Here is a 25676-nt window from a genome sequence, read left to right as displayed (position 1 = left end):
AGTAGGAGAATTGGTTGGTATCAGGAAAACCCCCACACATTTGGTCACAGAAGTGCTGAAAGTGTTGCATGTCATAGAGAAAAGCTTTGCTTTCCTCTCTTTACGGTAAACTGGGGAGAGAACAGAAGGAAAAAATTGCTTCTTTAAAAGTCACAGAAAGGAAAGGAATTTTAAGAAAAATAAAACTCTTAAATATAGCAAATGGGATGACAGCTGCTGTATACAAAATGACAAAATTAACAAAGTAATATACCCATTATGCATACAGCAATTTGCAGTTATCAAAAAATTTTCATATATAATGCATGTGTGTATATTATATATATAGATTATATAAATGTGTATGTGTATATAAATTATCTTCCTGAAGATAGAACCAACTGGTTCTTTCCTGAGGCAAGAACACTGAGTTATAGCTTCAAGACCTGAGTTGTATTACTATTTTCTCTGAATTTAGAGGTCAAAAAGTCAAACAAATTTATAAGACTAAGTTCTAATGGCAGTTACTTTGTCAAGGATGCAAGCCACTTTTCATTTCAAAAGCATATGTGGACTTAAAGCTGTGAAAACCAGATAAAGGTGGCATACTTTTTGAAAGAAACTGCCAGGTATAGAGGGATTAATTGTTTCCACACATCTAAGCCTGACTCCAAAACTGGCAGTGGAAGACTATATCTCACTAACAAGTCTTAGACATGTAGTACTTGAAAAAGATCAGGTACATCCTATACTAAGGTGTTTGAAATGGAGACCAGGAAGATGATAGGAAAGAAAATATGTTCAGAGCAACCCAGGCTGAGACTGGGGAGGCACAATTGAAGACAGGACCAGGCAAGAGGTTTCGTAGTTAGCTTGGTTTCCCACCCATAGCTGCATTTAGACTCTACTAACTTCAACGGGCATGTCAGGTCAGGATGCAAAATTATTTGCCTTTTAGTTCACAATATTTTATCCATTTCATAACACATATGGCTTAGAAGCTGAGAGTATGGGGCTTGAAGACAAATCTCAGTTCTAATAAATAATAATTATAATAGGTTGGGCAGGTTATTTAACTTCTCTCTGATTGCTTCCTTATGTGTCAAGGGGGGATAGCACCACCCATCTCAGTGTGTTTGCATAAAGATAAAAACACCAAATGTGCCTTAGTTTTGTACATAGAACATATTACAAAACATGGACTCATTAATAATAGAAACAGCTGCTCTAGAACTCTCCTTAGGAGGAAAGAGCCTGATTTTAACAGAGAACATAGGCTGTCTTGCACAACCCCTTTCTCCAGCTGAATCTTCGCTGTGTCTCCCTGGGTCCCAACGCACAATCCTCATGACCACATAGGAGGCTCAAGACATCTACAGAAGACTCACGTTAAGACAGAGGTGTGGTTGTTTTTAAAGAGACTAAGAAACTCCAAATAATGAATGACTGTCTATCATGAGCAATGACTCCGGAGAAATATAAAATATGAACTCTGCCCTTAAGATATTGTCAGCCTGGTGGCAGTGGGAAGAGGGGCAGGGGAAACCCTGAAAGTTGGGTTGGAGAGACAGCCATGTAAAACCAAGTAGATGTATTTATAAGGCTTCCTTGCAGAAGCGATGGCTTTGCTGAATCTGAATGAAGAGTAGGAACAATCTACGGAATGAGAAGATGCAAGCATGAAATGCAAGAACATTGTTATGTTTATAGTAGAAGGAGCTTGTGAAGGCAAAGGGAGAGGAATCAGGGACAAATCAACAAAGTCCCAGTGTGGGAAGGCAAGAAATGTACATTTTATCATCAAAGCCAAGGGAGAGCCATGGTTGAATCTCCACAATGAGATGAACTTGATCAGCTTTTCACCTTGGAAAGGTTCCTCCAGCTTAGTTTTGAAGTAAGAGCAGAACAGAAGCTACAGCTACACTCCAGGCAAGACAGGTGACCACTCCAACAAAATGCAGTGACCGAGGAATCAGGAGAAGATCAACTAAAAGATAGCAGATATCATATTAGCAGGGCTTGGTGACAATTGGGTATGGAAGAAGTGAGAAGGATCTTGACTGACTGCAGTTTCTGAGTTAGACAACTGAATGGAACATGGGCCCATATGTTAACATAGAAAATATAAGGAAATGACCAGAATTCCTGAGAGCTGATGTGCACAGTCCATAGAGATTCAGAGAGGTCCCTGTGCCTGTGGCGGTAAGCAAAGCTGTGAAAGATGCCCTGCGTGATGGACAGAATGTGATTTGGTGTCTTTCAGAAGGAGTCTCGGTCCTGGTTTGGGGCTCTGATGACTCAACAAAGTGAAGTCTGGAAAGAGGTCAGGGAGACCTCCTGGTGTGCCCTAGGGGGAGGAGAAAGGAAAGGATGGCCTGACTTAGAGAGGAGAGAGAACAGCAGCTGCCCAGACACCCAGGACCTGCCCAATCTTGAGCTACTCCTGTCACTGGGATTCCCTCTGTGCCCCAGACAAAGCAACTGGTACTCACCACAAAGGTAAGAAGACTGTATGTTGAATATTTTATATAAATCTATGGAGATACAGAAATATGAATAGATATTCTTCCAAAAATACCACAGGCCTGAGACAGGTGTCCCATTCCTTGGTCAAAGGAATGTTATAGAACAGTATATATGCAAAGACTTTCCAAGAGGTATTAGTAGCCATATATATTTTTTAAAAATCAATTTCTTCATTAGTATGAAAGATCCAGAAAGGTAAATTTATAAAATTTATAGAAACAAAATAGATAAAGGTTTCCTTTAAGGACCTCACCTTTCCATACCTCAGCTGTCTGAGCCTGGGGCTGGGAACAGAGATAAAGGCGTGAGGGGTCTTTCTAGAGCAATAAAAATGCTGTACAACTCACCGAATGTGATGGTTGCACAACTGGGTAGAGTTACAAAAATCATTGAATTGTAGACTTAAATTTTGTTATGTGAAATGTATGTCAATAAAATTATTTCTTTAAAAAGAAATACATTTTCAGATCTTCAACTTCCATGTGTGGTCTTTCCTAAATATGATTTGCCTGAGAAAGCACCTGTACTTATTTATGTAAAATTCACTTTGCTAGCTCCCCTTTTAGTTGGCCTACTCAAAAAGGAAGAGAGTCATATTCTTTTCCTATCGGTATTTTTACTATGGTAAAAATGGAGTGTTGACATGAGTGAAGAAACCTTCAAGCTGCCAACAGTAAGACCATCTTAAATATTGTTACTGAGATGCCTCCTTTAATGACTCTTGCCTTATGGTTTGTTATCTTTCTCTTTTATACTTAATTTGGTGAAGAGTATAGCCTTGTATTAGAAATTAAATGTCTCAACCTGCTTTGGGATGTTCTGAATTCGGATATATGGTAGAATGGGGCAGTGGATGTGTTGACAATTTTCCTTTAAGGACCTGACCTTTCCATACCTCAGCTCTTATCAAAGAACACAGATGGGGAGAATTCCACAAGAGACTAGCAATGATAGCATGGATACACAACATTCAGTGCTGCAACTAGCTTTTCCAGTTATTTAAATGTACGCAATCATTTTCAGTTCTTCTCAACAGTCACTCATAGGTTGTGTTATTAGCTGGGGGCGGGGGGGAGGGGAAATCACCTTTGAACAGATGAAGCTGAACCACCTAGTGACACTGGTTTAGTGACTGCCAAAGTTTTTTCAAGATATATTAGACAAAGCCATGAATCAAATTTCAAATGACTTCTTCAGATCCAATATGAGTTAACCAGAAATGTAGTTAGAGCTTATTTTATCCAGTCACATCATGAAATCCATAATCTGGCTCTACGATCACTAATCTCAGGTGGCCCCAGGACCAGGTTATTTTCTCCTCTGCCATCTGCTCATAGAGAACACCGCCTTAAGACCATGTAACACATACGGCTTAGAAGTTGAGGGTATATAAGCTGAAAGAGAGGCATCCATGCAACAGGGGTAGGTGGCATGGGAATCTGGGCACCTGCTTATGTGATTTGTGTAATCTACTTTGGTCCTGCTTAGACCTGACCCCTAGTATATCATTTCCTTCAAATGGTGGGTTGCTGCTGTGTCTTCCTAACTTTAAGACAGAGAGCCCAGGTTATGATGAGTAGCTCTAGTCACACCATCCTTTGAAATTCCATGTTAGGCTGGGCACAGTGGCTAACGCCTATAATCCCAGCACGAGGTGGGTGGATCACCTGAGGTCAGGAGCCTGGCCAATATGGTGAAACTCTGTCTCTACTAAAAATACAAAAATTAGCTGGGCTTGGGAGCACGAGCCTGAAATCCCAGCTACTCAGGAAGTTGAGGCAGGAGAATCGTTTGAACCCAGGAGGCAGAGGTTGCAGCCAGCCAAGATCACGCCACTGCACTCCAGCCTGAGTGATGGAGACTCCATCTGAAAAAAAAAAAAAGAAAGAAGAAAGAAAGAAAGAGAGAGAGAGAGAGAGAGAGAGAGAGAGAGAGAAAGAAAGAAATTCCATGGTCTGATACTCAGTCTCTCCCCGGAATCAGGTGCTGCTTGCTACTTTTCGAATGTTTTATTGTTTCCTAATGCATTTAGTTTTGCCTTGCACTAGAACCCTAGGGTTTTATGCTAAGACTCCCTATTGGGGCTTACCAAGGATTTCTCATAGAGCTTTATTGGCACAAATATCTGGGCACAAAGTCATCTCTAGGAGATCCATTTGGCCCTGTGGCCCAAGTGGCAGGGCTGGTTATACAACATCTTAACCTGCTGCAGAGCCTTCTCTTATTCTGGGCCCCACTCAAAACTGACAGCCTTCATAATCACCCAATAAATAGATTGCAGCAGAATTTCCAAGAATAGTATGCAATGTCCCCCAAACCTGAAGAGCACTACCAAATTTTCATTGCATTTCAACTCTGAATGAAAGTCTCAATATGCCTCAGACCACTGGAATCCTAAAAACCACTCATGTGATGGGTTTCTGGATCTCTGTAGGATTTACCTCTCACCCTCTGAGGCATATATGTATTACTTAGACATTCAGAGTTCCTTTGACTTCTGCTCATCATGTTCAATTAACATTATGTCATCAATATAATGCACTAACATGAAATTCACATTTTAACTACTCAGGTGCCCAAGCTGGAAAATTGGGCTTCATTTTTAGTTCCTTTTGCTCCCAGGGTGACCAATCTCTCGCAAAGAGCTAATAATTTCAACTAATAAATATTTCCTAAATCTAACTTCTTTTCTGCATCTATACTACTTCTGACTAGTTCAGGGCCTGGCTGGATACCTTCCATTGGACCCTCCAGGTGCATGCTCCACTCTGTTCCATGCTCTTGGAGACTGAGCTGTGTGGATGACATCTCACTTCCAGAAGGGTTTTGTTAATAGAGAACACTGATAGTAGATCAGAGGAAAGGAGGGAAATGTGGTTGTGGTATTTATTCACGTGGTTCCCTTCTGCAGTGTGTCTCTGGCTTACTACGACACTTAACCAAAGGTCACAGCCCCTGACAGACAATCTTCTGTATTTGTCTTTGTTGGGGTAACTCACTTCCTCCTTTTGCCCCTTCAGGCCTGGAGGGTATTAAAACCTCCCTGTGCCTGGCTCCAGTGCTGTACTATAGCCTGTGGTTACCCTATACTTTGCCTCTGTAAATAGCCCCTTCATGAAACTCTCTTTAATTTACCCAATTTAAGTATGCCATCTATTTCCTGACAGTATCTGATGGGCACAAGACCTTAGTATCTCTTGCTGCAATAATCTCCTGGCTGCCACATCAAATAAGTGCATGTGCATACACACACATGCTAAAGTTGTCTCTATATGGCAAAAATCTGACCATATCAATATCTGACCCCTTTGCATTTCTTAGTAAATTTCAGGGACTCCCATTTGCCCTCTAGATAAAGTCTAAGCTTTTTGTTTTGGCATGCAATAACCACCACTATCCAGCCCTTGACCAATTCTATAGCCTCATCGCCAGCCACTCCCCACCTCATGCTTGCTGTTCCAGGGATAACAAACTCTTGGTAGTTTCTCTCACTCTGTGCTGTTTTTCTCCCCTTTGCCCTTGCTCATGCTAACTTCCTTGCTTAGTATGCCCTTCTATATTTCCAAATTCCTTACTCCATTCATCCTTCAAGAATAAGCTCTGAAAATTAAAAAGAAAAAACAGGTCATGTATACTGTGGTCCCATTCATGCAAAATTGAACACACAGCTATTATATGAGAATGGATATGTGGAGAGGTGATTTAAAGAATGGAAAAATAATTATAATAGTTAACAGTGAAATATCAAATTTTCACTTTTTTGTGTTGGATAACTTTTGAGAAGGTAAGATAATGACTCCCATACAAATGTAAAAATAACAAGTGCCAACCTTTTAAAACTCATTAATTAATGAGGGGAACCACAAAGCCATTCAACTGATTCGAAGGTAAATTCAAAGAACCACACATATATAGGCCATAGGGAAGAGTAAAATAAGTTTGCTTAATAGATGCAAAGCTGATTTCTTCCAGTGTAGAAGGAAAATTGAATCTCCTCCAGATGAAATTTATATGCATCTATGGATAGATGCAAACATTTATTAGTTACCTAAAACTCTGAGTTGTAAATAGCTCAAAGACAACGTATGACACAGAGACCCCACAGAATCAGGTCACCTAGAAGAGTAGCTAGACGATGCCTAGTTTTTTACTGCAGATACCCAGAGTCCATTTCAAAGTCAGGTCTGTTTTAAAGTCTTTTACAACTTTTCCCTCAACTTTCTTATACATTTTTACAAATATTTTACAAATATTAAAAAAAATTTTATAATGAACATATATCCTTTTTTAATTAAAAAAGCACGCCTCCAAACAAACAAACAAACAAACAAATGCAATATTAGAAGCTCCTTTTCCTCAATTGACTTAGGTATCACCTTTTCCAAATTATTTATCTAACCACTGCCACCCCAAGGTTAAGTTAGGTGCCGTTCTTCTCCCATGCTCCCATAAAAGTATGTGAATCATATGTTCCTCCTACCACAATGTATTATAATCATACTTTTCTGCAGGCCCAGCTCAGGCTGTGAGTGCTTTGAGTACCCAAATCATGAGTCATCTTTGTATTCTGGCCGCCCAGCCCATAGCAGTTTCCCAATAGATGCTCACTGAATGAATGAAGAGACTAGTGCATGCATTGATTCTGTATCTTTTGCCAAAATTATATTGGGGATGGCAAGGAGAGAGAGAGAGAGAGAGAGAGAGAGAGAGAGAGAGAGAGAGAGAGAGAGAGAGAGAAATGCTTAGCATTTGCTTTTAAAAATAAACTGTTTGGAGTGACATTAACAAAATGTTGAGTAGGAAGAGAAGAAAACCCAACACTGTTTTGAATCCTTGGCTACAAGGGAGGTAGGGAACCATAATGAATGAGAAGGGATTGTAGGAGTCAAATTTCAGAGAAAAAAAGAATTGTGAATTTATCTTTAAAGTTTGCTTCAAAAGCATTTATCTGCTATGATATTTGCCTAAGATTTACTAAGGTTGAAGTACTTAAATAAGGGAATTGGCTTTATGTAAATACGTTCATAGCTACAGATTTGTGAAGATTTGAATAGAGACTCAGTATTCTAAATATCAGGAAAACACAAGTTCACAGTGTACACAATGCCTGATGCCACCCAAAGTCTGAACACTTAAAAATCCAGAATGGGTACTTTACAATAAATGCTTTAAGACCAGAGCTGAACTGACACCACAGACTGCACAGGCGAAGGGTCTGACATGCAGTAACTAATGAATTTGACCTGTAGGTCCAGTGAGGCCCCTAAGAAATCATTATATCACTGCAGCCAAATCATTAATTCATTCATTCAACAAATACTTATGAAGCAATCGCTAGGTGCCGGGCACCCTGCTATAAGTGACCAATGTAACACTGTCACTTAGAGTTAGAAAGGTGAATGTGAGAAGTAAGCACAGGAGGGAGGGCATCAGGTCACATGGAGGAGACAATAAATCAGCTTTGGGGTATCAGGAAGGACTCCCCTCATGTGCTGAAAATGAAGATAAGTCTAGAAGAAGAGGCTGAGGGATGCAAAGCAGCCAGAATAGAGCACTGGGAGCAGGAAGTCAAATGTGTCTCGAAGCTTGAGGCTAGAGACTCATGGAGGACAAAATGATAAAACACATCACTCTTAAGAAGCTGTGGAACTTTAGGAACTTGAGAGTTTACAAAGCCCTCTCACATCTTAATTTATTTGGGCCTCTCACAACAAACCTGTGAAGTAGATGTTCATTATCCTAGGGGTTCTCAATAAATAAATATTTATTGAATATGTTGACCTAAGAGGATGAAGCTGAGGCAAAATTAATACAAGTAGAGAGTTTATTTGGGCCAAACTTGAGGATTGCAACCCAGGAGCATAGATTCAAGTTGCCCTGAATGTAGACTCCAATTAACAGGAGTTACAAGTGAATTTTTAAAGGCAAAATCAGGGACAGGGAATGGACTGTTACAAAATTGTTTGTCAGAAATTCTCATTGGTTTACACAAAGAACATTGATTAGTATTGGCTATACATTTTTAAACTACAGAGTATGTGTTCTAGTGTCTGGTGTGGCATTATTAGGTTAATTTCCAGCTACTTGTGGCAGTAGCAAGCAGTGTCAAGAGATGAATACTTAGGTCAAAGAGGGGAGTAGGGTGTGGGATTGTAGCCTCCTTTTAATGTCTCTCTGGGCCTAATAATTAAAAGGATTTGTATTCCTCAGATACAAATTTCTTTTCTCAAGCCTATGTGTGCATATGTCAGAATTTGATACCAGATAACAGAAGCCACTCAAGTTAATTTAAAGAGAAGAGATTTCATATACAAAATTCTGTGTTCATAAAATCACTGGAAAGGCTCACTGGAGCAGGCTGGAGGCTGATCTTCCAGGAGCGATTCTTAGATCCACTCAGTTCTAGCCCAAAAAGGGAGATGATATTTCATCAGAAACGACCATGTTTAAGCCCCTGACCCTGGGTTAGGGGGCCTCATGTCCACTGTGGCTCCACTGTGCATGAGAAGCACCAGCAGTGGAACCAACTATAAACTTAAATTAGCCAATAAAGTTGCCGTGATCACAGGATCTACAAACAGGTGAGAACAACTCTTTGGGAATTTGGGAACTGTGAGTGTCTTTGGGTTTTGTTGACTTCATTTCTTAGGCTCATCCCCACAAAGCAAAGCTTACTAGGCTTAAGTGCTAGTACTTTTTTGGGAAGGTGATCTTAATGAGCAACATTGAGGAACAGGAAAGGAAACTAGCAAAGGAGACAAAACCAGTGCAGGATGTGTTATGGAGTCGGCCCACTATAGGTCACTGGGTGAGAGGTTTCAAAGGTCTTCTAGGAAGCAGGAAATGCATCTCAGAGGCATCTCTCAGAGGAAGAGGAGAAAATTCCTCCATCAGTCAAGAGTTGCCCTATGTGGGTTAATGCCTCACACTTTTCAAGTTGCATGCCTTTGAGCACTCAGTGGTTTCACATGCCTGAGGCAGGGAGCTCTCTGGTTGCAGCTACAAAGCAAACTAAAGCCTCGAGAAACTAAACTGAGAACGAGTTTTCATAGTAGGAATTTTCGTGGGAGGGGAGGCCAAGAAGATCTGATGTGGACATAGGAGGTTCAATGCATCTATGGACTCTTTATCTCTTTATCTCTTCTAGTCCTCTGACCATCCATAGTACAGCATGAGGTTATCTGCTCTGAGTTAGTGGAGAGAATTCATTTGGTGCCCAGGGCTAGAAATGCAGCAAGAAAAGTCTCAGTCCTAGTCTAAATTGTCACCTCCTTCTCATCTCTGCCCCGGGATTGGCTTCGCCATTGCCAGCGTCTGGCCCACGATAGGGCCCACGTGGTCATCAGCAGCCGGAAGCAGCAGAAGGTGGACTGAGCTGTGGCCATGCCCTAGGGGGAGGGGCTGAGCATGTGCCAGACACCCTGTGCTACATGGGGAAGGCTGAGGACCGGGAGCGGCTGGTGGTCATGGTGAGGGGCATAGAAGGAGGTGTAGAGAGGCTCAGAGATTCTGATACTATGTCCCACATTAGGGCAGAGGGATAAAGCCACCATCACAGGAATCAGGTCAACTATGTGTCACTTGAGCCTTGTCCACAAGGCCCAATCTCCAGTTAACAGACCTGGGCACAGAAAGGACCAGCTTACGGAGGGCGTCCTTTCTCCACCCAGGTTTGTTCTCTCCCTCAGGGAGAATGGGAGTGCATGTGGCCTGGGACTCAGGGAGATGTTGGGGTGGGGACCATGCTGGTGGGAAAGGAGAAGCTGGTTTCTCCACCAGCTCCGTGGAGCCAACCAGGCCCTCCTGGAAGATTCCTGAGGAGGGGTCTGAGGGGACAGAGATGTACAGAAGGAAGCCCTGGTCTTATAGTCAGAGGTAGAGTATTCAGGGAATTGGAGAGGGGACAGTGAAATTTCAGGACACAGTGCAGGTGAGAGGTGTGTTTGGGAACAGGTAGCCAACAGTGCCTAGGACTAGAAGGAGGACGTGAAAGGGTACTTGGGTGATGCTCCACTGCTTTTTATCCAGAAACTCAGTACCTGGCTCCTAAAGGAAAAGAGAGAATCTCCATCCTCACATCATATTGTTCTCCTGTGCTTTGAACTTGACATAGGTACAGCCTCTGGGACATTAAACAGGAGTCATCTCTCACTGCTGAAGACACCCTCTTCCTCCGTAACCTTATTCCTTTATATCCTTTTCTTACTCTCAGGCCCTGGAACACTGTGGGGGTGTGGACTTCCTGGTGTGCGTGGCAGGGGTCAGTCACTTGGTGGGAAGTGCCTTGGGGATCAGTGAGCAGGTCTGGGACAAGGTGAGGTCTGGGGAAGCCAGCAGGGGGCAGGAAAGCCAGACTTCATCCTCACCTTCCTGCCATGTAACCCTCTCTCCATCTAGGCTCACATATCCAGAGCTGATCCTCAGCTCCCACCATCCACCTTCCCATGACAGATTCACTGGTGCAGAGTGAGGCCTGGGGCTTGAACTCTCTGAGCCTCAATTTCCCCTCTGTGAGATGGATGTAGGAGTGTTTAAGTGGCAGTTTTGCTCGTCACTGTTCAGGAGCTACCATTCTGCAGGGAATTCCAACCAAAAACCAAATAGTCACAAAAAATATGGGGCACAGAGAAGAGAATGACAGCCTAATCCCTAACATGGGTACCTTCTGGCTATCACCCCAAAACCTAGCCTTCCCCAGACTCAGCTGTTGATGCCTCCTCTGCTCCAGATGAAACTGGTGTGCTTGGAAACATAGGGAGACAACCCATATACTCTGGGGTCTTCTGCTGGAAGAGCCTTCAGCCTAACCCATTTACTCCTGCATCTTCAGGATGCCCCCATTTCCATGAATGCACAGGAAAGCCAACACTCCACCCATATCATGGGCATCAGAGGTCATCATGCCCACATTCTAACCTGGTACATTTCCCAATATGGTGAGACTGCTGGACTGACTGTATCTTCCCTCCCCCACCTCCTGTTTGCTCTGATTTCAGATCCTAAACATCACTGTGAAAGCCCCAGCCTGCTGCTGAGCCAGCTGCTGCCCCACATGGAGAAGATGGGGTAAGGGTGGGGAAGGGGAATAAGGAGGTAGCTGCTTGATATCAAACAGGGAGCAGGGGAACTAGAATGAGAGGGGGCAGATTTCAGTTAGACATTCCTACTGGGAAATAGGCTTAGCTGAGCCAGTCATACAAGAATGGTGAGTGTGTGGCTTTCAAACTTCTGGGTCAGCTAAAAAAACAAGAGTTCTATCCATTAGTGTTGTTCTCTCACATCTGGAGTGCCCAGGGGGTCTGGCAAGGACTTGACTGGAATAAGGAGGAGGGATCCACAGATAGAAGGTCCCAGAGTCCTGACAATGGTCTTGGAATCAGAGACCCTTGGGCTACAGGAGCTCTGGCCACAAGAGTTCAGGCTGATGACTCTGAGGCACCCCATAGCAGGCCTGTAACTAGAGCAGCTGTTTCCCAGGACCACTCAACTCTTATCCCTCCTGCTTCCTCTGACACCTGTCCTACCCAACCTTTTCCCAGCCCCTGCCAGTCAGTTCCCAAATTAGGAAGCCTGTTTCCTTGCTGTTCTCACAGCCCGTGATAGATGCATCACCTGTGGGATGGGCCTAGGGCTGTCTCTTGCTGTCAATTCCCCACTGGTCTCAGAGACTCGGGATGTTCCCAGATGTTCTCCCATGCTATTTGTCCTAGGGTTGGAACAATCTGCCTGTGCTCCTGGGAGTTCGTTGTTCATTCTTGGATTTTGGCCCAATCTTTAGAAGATTTCATTTTCTGACCACCTCAGGAACACAGCTTCTCCTGAAGGTGCTCTAGCCATCCCTGTCCAACTCCTCCAACTTGGGCCTGTCTCATTCCTGTTCTAAAGTAGATACCTCTGACCATGCCCCAGCCTCTTAAACATCTCCCTCCTATTTAGCCATGCCTCCTCTGAAGGTTAGGGCCACCCAGTTTTCTCTACCAGCATTGCCCTCACGCTCTTCTTTAAAATGGTCAGCGGAGGTAAAGTGAATTTTCCTCAGTCTCAGGTAAAGTGCTTTGCAGATAGATGTAGTTTTAAGACTCTTTTCCCAACTGTTTTGCTTCCCTTCAGTTCCCATATTGACATTCTGGAGCAGTCACTGAATTCAGCAAGCATGTACTGAGCAGCTAGTATAGACTGGGCTGCTTCTCTGGACTTGTGTGATCATCTGTGAAACACAACCAGGACTTCTAACTAATGATGACTTCTGAGGCCCCTTCCAGCTCTAACACAGGCATGGCGTGATATTAGATTGAATCTCAGTGGCCCTGAGTCACTGAGAACAGTGGGGAATTGACAGGAAGAGCCAGCCCTAGGCCCATCCCACAGGTAATACATCCACCATGGGCTGTGGGGAGAACAAGGAAGCAGACTTCCTAATTTGGGAACTGACTGGCAGGGGCTGGGAAAAGGTGGAGGAGGACAGGGCCAGTGTAAGGAAGTGCGAGGGACAAAAAATATCATTTTTATTGATAGAAAATGGCCAAGTACAGTAATTTTTGTGGTTAAACACAATACCATGATTTTCAAATGGTTTTTAATGGCAGAAACCTTTTGTCAAAGAATAACCTCCGTAGGAGTCCAATGCATAAAACAGACAAAAGCAGAAATGCCCAGCTTAAAATTGGATTAGGGGCCTGATGCTCAACCATTTGGTCCCTGTTCCTGGTACTGGGCACCTCTTGCAGAATCTGGCTTCAAAAAACTGGTTGCAAACTACGAATGTAAAGAAGACAGCATGGGCTTTGGAGTCAGAGACACCTACCTTTAGATCCCTGCTCTGTCACTAGCTACATATGCTTGGTAATTAAACTCTCTGGGCCTTTGTTTCCTTACCTATTAAATGGGATAATGATGCTTGGCACACCTCTTGTGAACATTAAATGGCATGATAAAATATGTTGATTATGCACATAGTAAAGACTGTCTATGTATATCTACTAGAATAAATAATAAACATTGGCCGGGTGCAGTGGCTCACACCTGTAATCCCAACACTTTGGGAGGCTGAGGCAGAAAAGTCGCTTGAACCCAGGAGTTCAAGGGTGCAGTGAGCTATGATCACAACACTGTACTTCCAGCTGGGTGATCAAGTGAGACCCTGTCTCAAAAAAAAATATTTGAAAATGAATATTATCATTTTCACAGCTACAAGAACATCACATACTAAAGTTCTTTGCAAGTGAAAGAACTTTGCATCACAATTAAAAGCACTAGAGAACCAGGAGAAAACAAACCCCAAAGCTAGCAGAAGACAAGAAATAACGAAAATCAGAACTGAACTGAAGGAGATTGAGACACGAAAAAGCCATTCAAAAGATCAATGAATCCAGGAGTTGATTTTTTGAAAAAAATTAATAAAATAGACTGCTAACTAGGCTAATGAAGAAAAAATCCAAATAAACACAAAACACAATTAGAAATGACAAAAGGGGTCATTGATCCCACAGAATACAAATAGCTACCAAAGAATATTATGAACACCTCTATGCACATAAACTAGCAAATCTACAAGAAAAGGATAAATTCCTGGACACATACACCCTTCCAAGACTGAGCCAGGAAGAAATTGAATCCCTGAACAGACCAATAATGAGCTCTGAAATAAAATCAGTAATAAATAGCCTACCAAGAAAAACCTAGGAATGACAGATTCACAGCTGAATTCTCCCAGCTGTACAAAGAAGAGCTGGTGCCACTCCTACTGAAACTATTCCAAAAATTTTAGAAAGAGGAACTCTTCCCCAATTCTTTCTATGAGGCCAGCATCATCCTAATACCAAACCCTGTCAGAAACACAGCAAAAAACGAAAATGTTAGGCCAATATCCTTGATGAATGTTGATGCAAAAATCCTCAACAAAATACTTGCAAACTGAATCCAGCAGCACATCAAAAAGCTTATGCACCATGATCAAGTAGGCTTTATCCCTGGGATGCAAGGTTGGCACAACATACACAAATCGAGAAATGTGATTCATCACATGAACAGAATTAAGGACAAAACTACATGATTATCTTAATAGATTCAGAAAAGGCTTTTGATGAAATTCAACACCCTTCCTGTTAAAAATTCTCAATAAACTAGGTATTGAAGGAACATACCTCAAAATAATAAGAGCCATCTATGACAAACCCACAGCCAACATCATACTGAATGGGCAAAACTTGGAAGCATTACCCTTGAAAACTAGCACAGGACAAGGATGCCCTGTCTCATCATTCCTATTCAACATAGTATTGGAAGTCCTAGCCAGAGTAATCAGGCAAGAGAAAGATATAAAGGCAGCCAAATAGGAAGAGAAGAAGTCAAATTATCCCTGTTTGCAGGTGACATGATCCTATATTGAGAACACCCACAGTCATGACACAAAAACTCCTTAAGCTGATAAACAACGTCAACAAAGTTTCAGGATACAAAATTAATGTACAAAAATCACTGGCATTCCTATACATGAACAAGAGCCAAGCCAAGAGCCAAGCCAAGATCCAAATGAGGAATGCAATTCCATTCACAACTGCCACAAAAAAATACCTAGGAATACAGCTAAACAGAGAGGTGAAAGATCACTACAATAAGAACTACAAAACATTGCTCAAAAAAAATCAGAGATGACAGAAACAAACGGAAAAACATTTCACACTCATGGATAAGAAGAATCCATATTGTTAAAATGGCAAAATTGCCTAAAGCAATGTATAGATTCAAGGCTATTCCTATTAAACTACAAATGATATTCTTCACAGAACTAGAAAAAGAACTATTTTAAAATGTATATGGAGCTAAAAATGAGCTTAAATAGTTGAAGCAATCCTAAGCAAAAATAATAAAGCTGGAGGCAGTTCCAAGATGGCCAAATAGGAACACCTCCAGTTTACAGCTCCCAGTGTGAGCGACATAGAAGATGGGGGATTTCTGCATTTCCAACTGAGGTATGGGGTTTGTCTCACTGGGGCATGTTTGACAGTGGGTGCAGGACAGTGGGTGCAGCCCACTGAGCGAGACCGAAGCAGGGAGAGGCATCTCCTCACCCAGGAAGTGCAAGAGGTCAAGGAATTCCCTTTCCTAGCCAAGGGAAGCCATGACAGATAGCACCTGGAAAATCAGGTCACTCCCACCCTAATACTGCACTTTTCCAAGGGTCTTAGCAAGTGGCACACCAAGAGACTATATCCCGCACTGGTCTTGGAGGGTCCCACACCCATGGAGCCTCCCTCATTGCTAGTGCAGCAGTCTGAGATCTACTAGAATAACCAATGTAGAGAAGTCCTTAAATGACCCGATGGAGCTGAAAACCATGGCATGAGAACTACATGACGAATGCACAAGCTTCAGTGACTGATTCGATCAACTGGAAGAAAGGGTATCAGTGATTGAAGATCAAATGAATGAAATAAAGCAAGAAGAGAAGTTTAGAGAAAAAAGAGTAAAAAGATATGAACAAAGCTGCCAAGAAATATGGGACTATGTGAAAAGACCAAATATACATCTGATTGGTGTACCTGAAAGTGACAGGGCAAATGGAAGCAAGTTGGAAAACACTCTGCAGGATATTATCCAGGAGAACTTCACCAACCTAGCAAGGCACGCCAACATTCAAATTCAGGAAATACAGAGAATGCCACAAAGATACTCCTTGAGAAGAGCAACTCCAAGACACATAATTGTCAGATTCATCAAAGTTGAAATGAAGGAAAAAATATTAAGGACAGCCAGAGAGAAAGGTCGGGTTACCCACAAAGGGAAGCCCGTCAAACTAACAGTGGATTTCTCAGCAGAAACTCTACAAGCCAGAAGAGAGTGGGGGCCAATATTCAACATTCTTAAAGAAAAGAATTTTAAACCCAGAATTTCATATCCAGCCAAACTAAGTTTCATAAGTGAAGGAGAAATAAAATCCTTTACAGATAAGCAAATGCTTAGAGGTTTTGTCACTACCAGGCCTGCCTTACAAGAGACCCTGAAGGAAGCCCTAAACATGGAAAGGAACAACCGGTACCAGCCATTGCAAAAACATGCAAAAATGTAAAGACCATAGAGGCTAGGAAGAAACTGCATCAACTAACGAGCAAAATAACCAGTTAATATCATAATGGCAGGATCAAGTTCACACATAACAATATTAACCTTAAATGTAAATGGACTAAATGCTCCAATTAAGACACAGACTGGCAAACTGGATAAAGAGTCAAGACCCATCAGTCTGCTGTATTCAGGAGACCCATCTCACATGCAGAGACATACATAGGCTCAAAATAAAGGGATGAAGGAAGATTTACCAAGTAAATGGAGAACAAAGAAAAGCAGGGGTTGCAATACTAGTCTCTGATAAAATAGACTGTAAACCATCAAAGATCAAAAGAGACAAAGAAGGCCATTACATAAGGGTAAAGGGATCAATTCAACAGGAAGAGCTAACTATCCGAAATATATATGCACCCAATGCAGGAGCACCCAAATTCATAAAGCAAGTCCTTAGAGACTTACAAAGAGACTTAGACTCCCATACAATAATAATGGGAGACTTCAACACTCCACTGTCAACATTAGACAGATCAACGAGACAGAAAGTTAACAAGGATATCCAGGAATTGAACTCATCTCTGCACCAAGCGGACCTCATAGACATCTATAGAACTCTCCACCCCAAATCAACAGAATATACATTCTTCTCAGCACCACATCACACTTACTCCAAAATTGGCCACATAATTGGAAGTAAAGCACTCCTCAGCAAATGTACAAGAACAGAAATTATAACAAACTGTCTCTCAGACCACAGTGCAATCAAACTAGAACTCAGGGCTAAGAAACTCAATCAAAACCACTCAACTACATGGAAACTGAATAACCTGCTCCTGAATGACTACTGGGTACATAACGAAATGAAGGCAGAAATAAAGATGTTCTTTGAAACCAATGAGAACAAAGATACAACATACCAGAATCTCTGGGATACATTTAAAGCAGTATGTAGAGGGAAATTTATAGCACTAAATGCCCACAAGAGAAAGCTGGAAAGATCTAAAATTGACACTCTAACATCACAATTAAAAGAACTGGAGAAGCAAGAGTAAACACATTCAAAAGCTAGCAGAAGGCAAGAAATAACTAAGATCAGAGCAGAACTGAAGGAGATAGAGACACAAAAAACCCTACAAAAAATCAATGAATCCAGGAGTTGGTTGTTTGAAAAGATCAACAAAATTGACAGACTGCTAGCAAGACTAATAAAGAAGAAAAGAGAGAAGAATCAAATAGATGCAATAAAAAATGATAAAGGGGATATCACCACCGACCCCACAGAAATACAAACTACCATCAGAGAATACTATAAACACCTCTACGCAAATCAACTAGAAAATCTAGAGGAAATGGATAATTTCCTGGATGCTTACACTCTTCCAAGACTAAACCAGGAAGAAGTTGAATCCCTGAATAGACCAATAGCAGGCTCTGAAATTGAGGCAATAATTAATAGCCTACCAACCAAAACAAGTCCAGGACCAGATGGATTCACAGCTGAATTCTACTAGAGGTACAAGGAGGAGCTGGTACCATTCCTTCTGAAACTATTCCAATCAATAGAAAAAGAGGGAATCCTCCCTAACTCATTTTATGAGGCCAACATCATCCTGATACCAAAGCCTGGCAGAGACACAACAAAAAAAGAAAATTTTAGACCAATATCCCTGATGAACATCGATGCAAAAATCCTCAATAAAATACTGGCAAACCAGATCCAGCAGCACATCAAAAAGCTTATCCACCATGATCAAGTGGGCTTCATCCCTGGGATGCAAGGCTGGTTCAACATTCGCAAATCAATAAACGTAATCCAGCATATAAACAGAACCAAAGACAAGAACCACATGATTATCTCAATAGATGCAGAAAAGGCCTTTGACAAAATTCAACAGCCCTTCATGCTAAAAACACTCAATAAATTCGGTATTGATGGAACGTACCTCAAAATAATAAGAGCTATTTATGACAAACCCACAGCTAATATCATACTGAATGGGCAAAAACTGGAAAAATTCCCTTTGAAAACTGGCACAAGACAGGGATGCCTTGTCTCACCACTCCTATTCAACATAGTGTTGGAAGTTCTGGCTAGGGCAATCAGGCAAGAGAAAGAAATCAAGGGTATTCAGTTAGGAAAAGAAGAAGTCAAATTGTCCCTGTTTGCAGATGACATGATTGTATATTTAGAAAACCCCATTGTCTCGGCCCAAAATCTCCTTAAGCTGATAAGCAACTTTAGGAAAGTCTCAGGATACAAAATCAATGTGCAAAAATCACAAGCATTCTTATACACCAATAACAGACAAACAGTGAGCCAAATCATGAGTGAACTCCCATTCACAATTGCTTCAAAGACAATAAAATACCTAGGAATCCAACTTACAAGGGATGTGAAGGACCTCTTCAAGGAGAACTACAAACCACTGCTCAATGAAATAAAAGAGGACACAAACAAATGGAAGAACATTCCATGCTCATGGATAGGAAGAATCAATATCATGAAAATGACCATACTGCCCAAGGTAATTTATAGATTCTATGCCATCCCCATCAAGCTACCAATAACTTTCTTTACAGAATTGAAAAAAAAAGAACTTTAAAGTTCATATGGAACCAAAAAAGAGCCTGCATTGCCAAGACAACCCTAAGCCAAAAGAACAAAGCTGGAGGCATCATGCTACCTGACTTCAAACTATACTACAAAGCTTCAGTAACCGAAACAGCATGGTACTGGTACCAAAACAGATATATAGACCAATGGAACAGAACAGAGCCCTCAGAAATAATGCCACACATCTACAACCATCTGATATTTGAGAAACCTGACAAAAACAAGAAAGGGGGAAAGGATTCCCTATTTAACAAATGGTGCTGGGAAAACTGGTTAGCCATATGTAGAAAGTTGAAACTGAATCCCTTCCTTAAATCTTGTACAAAAATTAATTCCAGATGGATTAAAGATTTAAATGTTAGACCTAAAACCATAAAAACGCTAGAAGAAAACCTAGGCAATATCATCCAGGACGTAGGCATGGTCAAGGATGTCATGTCTAAAACACCAAAAGCAATGGCAACAAAAGCCAAAATTGACAAATGGGACCTAATTAAACTAAAGAGCTTCTGCACAGCAAAAGAGTGAAGAGGCAACCTACAGAATGGGAGAAAATTTCTGCAATCTACTCATCTGATAAAGGGCTAATATCCAGAATCTACAAAGAACTCAAAAAAATTTACAAGAAATAAAACAAACAACCCCATCAAATGTGGGCAAAGGATATGAACAGACATTTCTCAAAAGAAGACATTTATGCAGCCAACAGGCACAAGAAAAAATGCTTATCATCAGTGACCATCAGAGAAATGCAAATCAAAACCACAATGAGATACCATGTCACACCAGTTTGAATGGTGATCATTAAAAAGTCAGAAAACAACAGGTGCTGGAGAGGATGTGGAGAAATAGGAACACTTTTACACTGTTGGTGGGACTGTAAACTAGTTCAACCATTGTGGAAGACAGTGTGGTGATTCCTCAAGGATCTAGAACTAGAAATACCATTTGACCTAGCCATCCCATTACTGGGGATATACCCAAAGGATTATAAATCATGCTGCTATAGAGACACATGCACACATATGTTTATTGTGGCACTATTCACAATAGCAAAGACTTGGAACCAACCCAAATGTCCATCAATAATAGACTGGATTAAGAAAATGTGGCACATATACACCATGGAATACTATGTAGCCATAAAAAAGGATGAGTTCATGCCCTTTGTAGGGACATGGATGCAGCTGTAAACCATCATTCCCAGCAAACTATCGCAAGGACAGAAAATCAAACACCACATGCTCTCACTCATAGGTGGAAATCAAACAATGAGAACACTTGGACACAGGAATGGGAACATCACACACCAGGGCCTGTCGTGGGGTGGAGGAGGGCAGGGGAGGGATAGCATTAGGATATGTACGTAATGTAAATGATAAGTTAATGGGTGCAGCACACCAGTATGGCACATGTATACATTTGTAGCAAACCTATACATTGTGTACATGTGCCCTAGAACTTAAAATATATTAAAAAAAGAAAAAAGAAAAAAATTAGGATAACTAGAAAAAAATAACAAAGCTGGAGGCATCATGCTATCTGACTTCAAACTATACTACAGGCTGCAGTAACCAAAACAGCATGATAGTGGTACAAAAACAGACACATAGAATAATGGAACAAAATAGAGAGCCCAGAAACAAGGCTAGACATCTACAACCATCTGATCTTTGACCAAGTCAACAAAAACAAAAAATGGGGAAAGGACTCCCTATTCCATAAACAGTGCTGAGATAACTGGCTAGCCATATGCAGAATATTGAAACTGGATGCCTTCCTTACACCATATACAAAAATTAAATCAAGATAGATTAAAGACTTAAGTGTAAAACCCAAAACTATAAAAACACTGGAAGACAACCTAGGCAATATCATTCTGGACATAGGAATGGGCAAAGATTTCATGACAAAGAAGCCAAAGCAATTGCAACAAAAGCAAAATTGACAAATGGGATCTAATTAAACTTAAGAACTTCTGTATGGCATAAGAAACTATTAACAGGGTAAGCAGACGACCTACAGAATGGGAGAAAATTTTTGCAAGATATGCATCTGACCTAGGTCTAATAGCCAGCATCTACAAGGAACTAACACATATTTACAAGAACAAAACAACAACCTCATTAAAAATTGGGCAAAGGACATGAACAGATGCTTTTCAAAGAAGACATAGATGCAACCAACAAGCATACGAGAAAAAGCTCAATATCACTGATCATTAGAGAAATGCAAATCAAAACCGCAATGAGACACCATCTCACACCAGTCAGAATGGCTATCATTAAAAAGTCAAAAAAGTAACAGATGCTGGTGAGATTGTGGGAAAAAGGAGTGTAAATTACTGATATATAACCAAAGGAATATAAATCATTGTATTACAAAGGCACATGCACGCGTATGTCCATTGCAGCACTATTCACAACAGTAAATACATTGAGTCAACCTAAATGTCCATTAATGGCAGATTAAAGAAAATGTGATAAATATACACCATGGTATACTATGCAGCCATGAAAAAGAATTAGATCATGTCCTCTGCAGGAACATGGGTGGAGTTGGAGGCCATTATCCTTAGCAAACTAACACAGGAACAGAAAAGCAAATACTGTATGTTCTCACTTATAAGTGGGAGCTAAATGAAGAGAACACATGAATACATAATGGGGAATAACAGAGACTGGGGCCTGTCGGAGGGTTGAAAGTAGGAGAAGGGAGAGGATCAGGAACAATAACTAGTGGGTATTAGGTTTAACACCTGGGTGATAAAATAATCTGTACAACAAATCCCCATGAAACAAGTTTACCTGTGTAACAAACCTGTACCTGTACCCCTGAACTTAAAATAAGAGTTAAAAAAGTGAAGAAAATAAATATTAACTACAGTATAAATTATCACATACATAGTATAAATAACATTTAATAACAATTTAATTGGTTTCTATATTTATAATAAATGTTATTAATATTATTATTACTACTACTATTATTAGTTGTGAGATCTGAGCAAGTAAAAGATTGCTTTCTCCAACCTTGTGGATAAGGCAGGACTTTATGAAGGAAGCTCCACTTAAGTTGTTTCTATTTATTCTTATCTACTTGTCAAAAATCCTATTATTCCTAACTCAATTTAAGTGGAGATACCCATATGCTAAAAGAATATAACTATCGACCTAGAATTCCGTATCTATCAAGTATATCTTTCAAAAATTAGGACAAATTTATAACATTTTCAGAGAAATGAAAACAAAGTTTACTGCCAGAAGATCTTCACTAAAGGAAACTTTAAATGGTACTTTAGGCAGAAAGAAAGAAATGATCTCATATGGAAAATCTAAGATGAAAGTAAGAATGAAAATCACAGAACATAGTAACATGAACAAATTTAACTATTTCTTGTAAAAAGAAATCGTTTCGTGGAGTTAAAAACATTAACTCCACAAAATAGCTAAATACACAAAAATAATATTTAAATCAGGAGATAGAAATGGAGTTAAGGTGTTAGAAGATTTTTATAGTGTTAGAGAGAGGGTAAGGATATTAATCTTAAACTTTGATAAGCAAAACAGGCCTGCTTATAGGGCAAAGCTACAAGAATGGCAATGGAGTATACAGTATATTTTCAAATTAATAGAGAGGGAAGTGGAAATTGAAAAAATAGTCTTAAAAAAGCAAGAAGGGACAGAAAACAAAACAAAGAACTGGGGGAATTTTTTAAAAGCACGAAATTGGATGCTAGACATTAATCCTAGTATATCAGTGATGACAGTTAAAATATCAAGACTGTCAAGCTAGATTTTTAAATCAAATTAAACATTTTAAATCTGATTGACAGAAATGGCACATTTTATTAAATTTTTCATTTCTGTTGAATGAGTTTATAGAAATGTATTTATAGAAACAGTTCTAGGAAATGTATAGTTCTAGGAAAGGCTAGCAATCAAGAAATTGAAGTAGGAGAAATAAACCTCAGCACATTTATAAAATGTACTCAGCTCAACTAGCTACTCAGGAGGCTGAGGCAGGAGGATCACTTGAACTGGGAGGTGGGGGTTGCAGTGAGCCAAGATTAAAATGCACATTTTAATCCTTCTTTACAGAATTAAAGTATATCTTTCTTGATGGTACCAAAGTATTATATTGTCAATGCTAAGCAAAAGTCAAAGTTGAAGTGTTCATGAGAAAAAACACTCAGAAAGAAAAAATAAAACAATATATAGAGCAGAGATCAATGGAAAATAAAACAAAGTACAATATAGGGATCAAGAGAACAAAAAACCTATTTTTTAAGAAAATGAATGTTTTTGGCAAATTTCCAATGGGATTGATCAAGTAAAAAGAGGAAAGACATAAATAGCCAATATCAGGAATAGGATCAAAAGACAGATCCTGAGGACAATAAAAAGGCATGAAAAGAATGATAATGCCCAAAAGAAATTTTTATGTCAAATTTATGTTTATGCTGAAGTTATAATAGAAAGAATTTTTAAACTTATATATCTTACCAAAACTGTCTCAAGAAGAGATAGAAAACTCAACCAGTCCTATAACCATTAAATAAATGTAATGTGTAGTCAAAGTTTTTCCTACAAAAACAAAATCCATGGACCAGGCACAGTGGCTCACACCTGTAATCCCAGCACTTTGGGAGGCCAAGGCAGGTGGATCGCTAGAGTTCAGGAGTTGGAGACCAGCCTCAGCAATGCAGTGAAACCCTGTCTCTACCAAAAATACAAAAAAATTAGCCAGATGTGGTGGCATGTTCCTGGGGTCCTACCTACTCAGGAGACTGAGGCAGGAGGATCACTTGAACTGGGAGGTGGGGGTTGCAGTGAGCCAAGATTGCCACTGCGCTCCACCTCCACCAGACCCAAGGTATTCTTTTTCACTCACATAGTCCTCCACCCCTCTTCCATACAGCCTCCATTCTCAGCCACACACAAGATAATAACTGTCTTCCACTCACATACCACCCTATCTTAATCTTTCCAGGCAAGATTCAGTGGTCCTGGTCTCCTCAGTTTCAGCCTGTACTCCACTTGCTGTAAGTATGACCATCTCATGTCTCCAGGTTAGATAAGCAGAAACTCTCATTTCATCTGGAAAACTGGATGTATGGAAATATCCAGGGTTTGACAATTGCTCCCTCAAGACTACTCCAATGCAAAAGTGATTATTGTGTGTCACAGGCCTTGCTTTTTACATAATGCCCATAGTAGAAGCCTCTTGCCATCTCTTTTGGGCATTGTCTCCCATACTTGATGATCTGGAGGTGTTATTGGGATGAATTCCTTGGGCAGAACCAAGGAAATTCAAGTGACTCTCCCTTATTCCCACTTCTAATCTATTAATCTATTTCCCTTTCTTTCCACAGAGGCTGGGGTCCTATAATGTCAGTGAAACAGCCCTGTTGGGCCTCAGCAAGACCCTTGCAGGGAGCTGGCACACCAAAGAACATTCGGGCAAACTGTCTGATACCAGGAATCATTGACACATGCTTCAGCACCATGGTGAGGACCACAGGCAGCTCCTGTTTCTACCCCCTGAGCAGTAGTGTGCCTTCCCCTTCCAGGCCATGCCCCACAGAGAGCTGGACTCTCTGGCCTGGACCTGTGGACTTTTGCTCCGATATTCACAGCCTTTTGGGATCAGCAGCAGAATCAGAATCAGTTTTTTGTGAAAGGCCACCCCAACAGTTCTTTCACAAGGACACAGGCCTGCAAGATGCACAGCCTATGTGACATGACTCCATCTGTATGAGTGGCACTGACTTTTTTACCTTTCCTGTAGCTCCTTGAGGACCTGGTCTTGGGGGATCACATGAAAAGTCTCTTGAGAGCACAGAGGTAAGTTGTGGAGAGGCCGTGTCCCCTGTGGAGCTGGATTAACATGACCTCAGAACCTTCATGATGAGCGAAAGATCACACACTATCCATCACAGGCTTACTCATTCCCATTTCTGGGGTCTGACGGTCCTCTCGGGCCTGGAATGACCTCTGCAGGTCCCTGCAAAGCCCACATCTCTTCACTTACAGCCCTTCGCTCATCCCCATAGGGGTCTTGACTTCACAGCATCCCATGGGAACCCAGGGCTCATGGGGAAGGTGTAATTAGTCTCAGCCCCACCTCCTTTTTCCATGCAGAGTGGGGCGGCCTGAGGACTGTGTGGGCTCGTGTCCTTCCTGTGCTATCCAGACACCAGCCACATCACTGGAGACAACATCATGGTGGCCAGCATTTCCCCTCACCTCTGAGGGTCAGGAGCTCTGAGCTTGGGCTTGTGTCTGATGCAGGAGCTTCAGAGGGTCCTTGGGCCACCCCATTGCAACACCTTGTTAACAATGGTTCCGTGCTCCAAATACACACTTTGATTCAAAACTGTCACTGGCAGAAATAATAAAGAACATCAGAAATATGTCATATCACAAGAGGGCTTGTGGTATGAAGCTATCATTAAAATCAGATAAAGTGATGTCAGCTTCACCAGAAACTA

At 41.0% G+C, this 25676-nt stretch overlaps 1 pseudogene; it reads left to right on the top strand.

The window, feature by feature from the left end:
* The first annotated feature begins 7650 nt into the window (after positions 1 to 7650).
* LOC104667976 lies at positions 7651 to 25437 on the top strand (annotated as a pseudogene).
* Positions 25438 to 25676: the final 239 nt, after the last annotated feature.

The sequence above is a fragment of the Rhinopithecus roxellana genome, chromosome 5, assembly GCF_007565055.1.
Source record: "Rhinopithecus roxellana isolate Shanxi Qingling chromosome 5, ASM756505v1, whole genome shotgun sequence".
NCBI classification, from domain to species: Eukaryota; Metazoa; Chordata; class Mammalia; order Primates; family Cercopithecidae; genus Rhinopithecus; species Rhinopithecus roxellana.
This window is presented reverse-complemented; position numbering and strand designations above follow the sequence as displayed.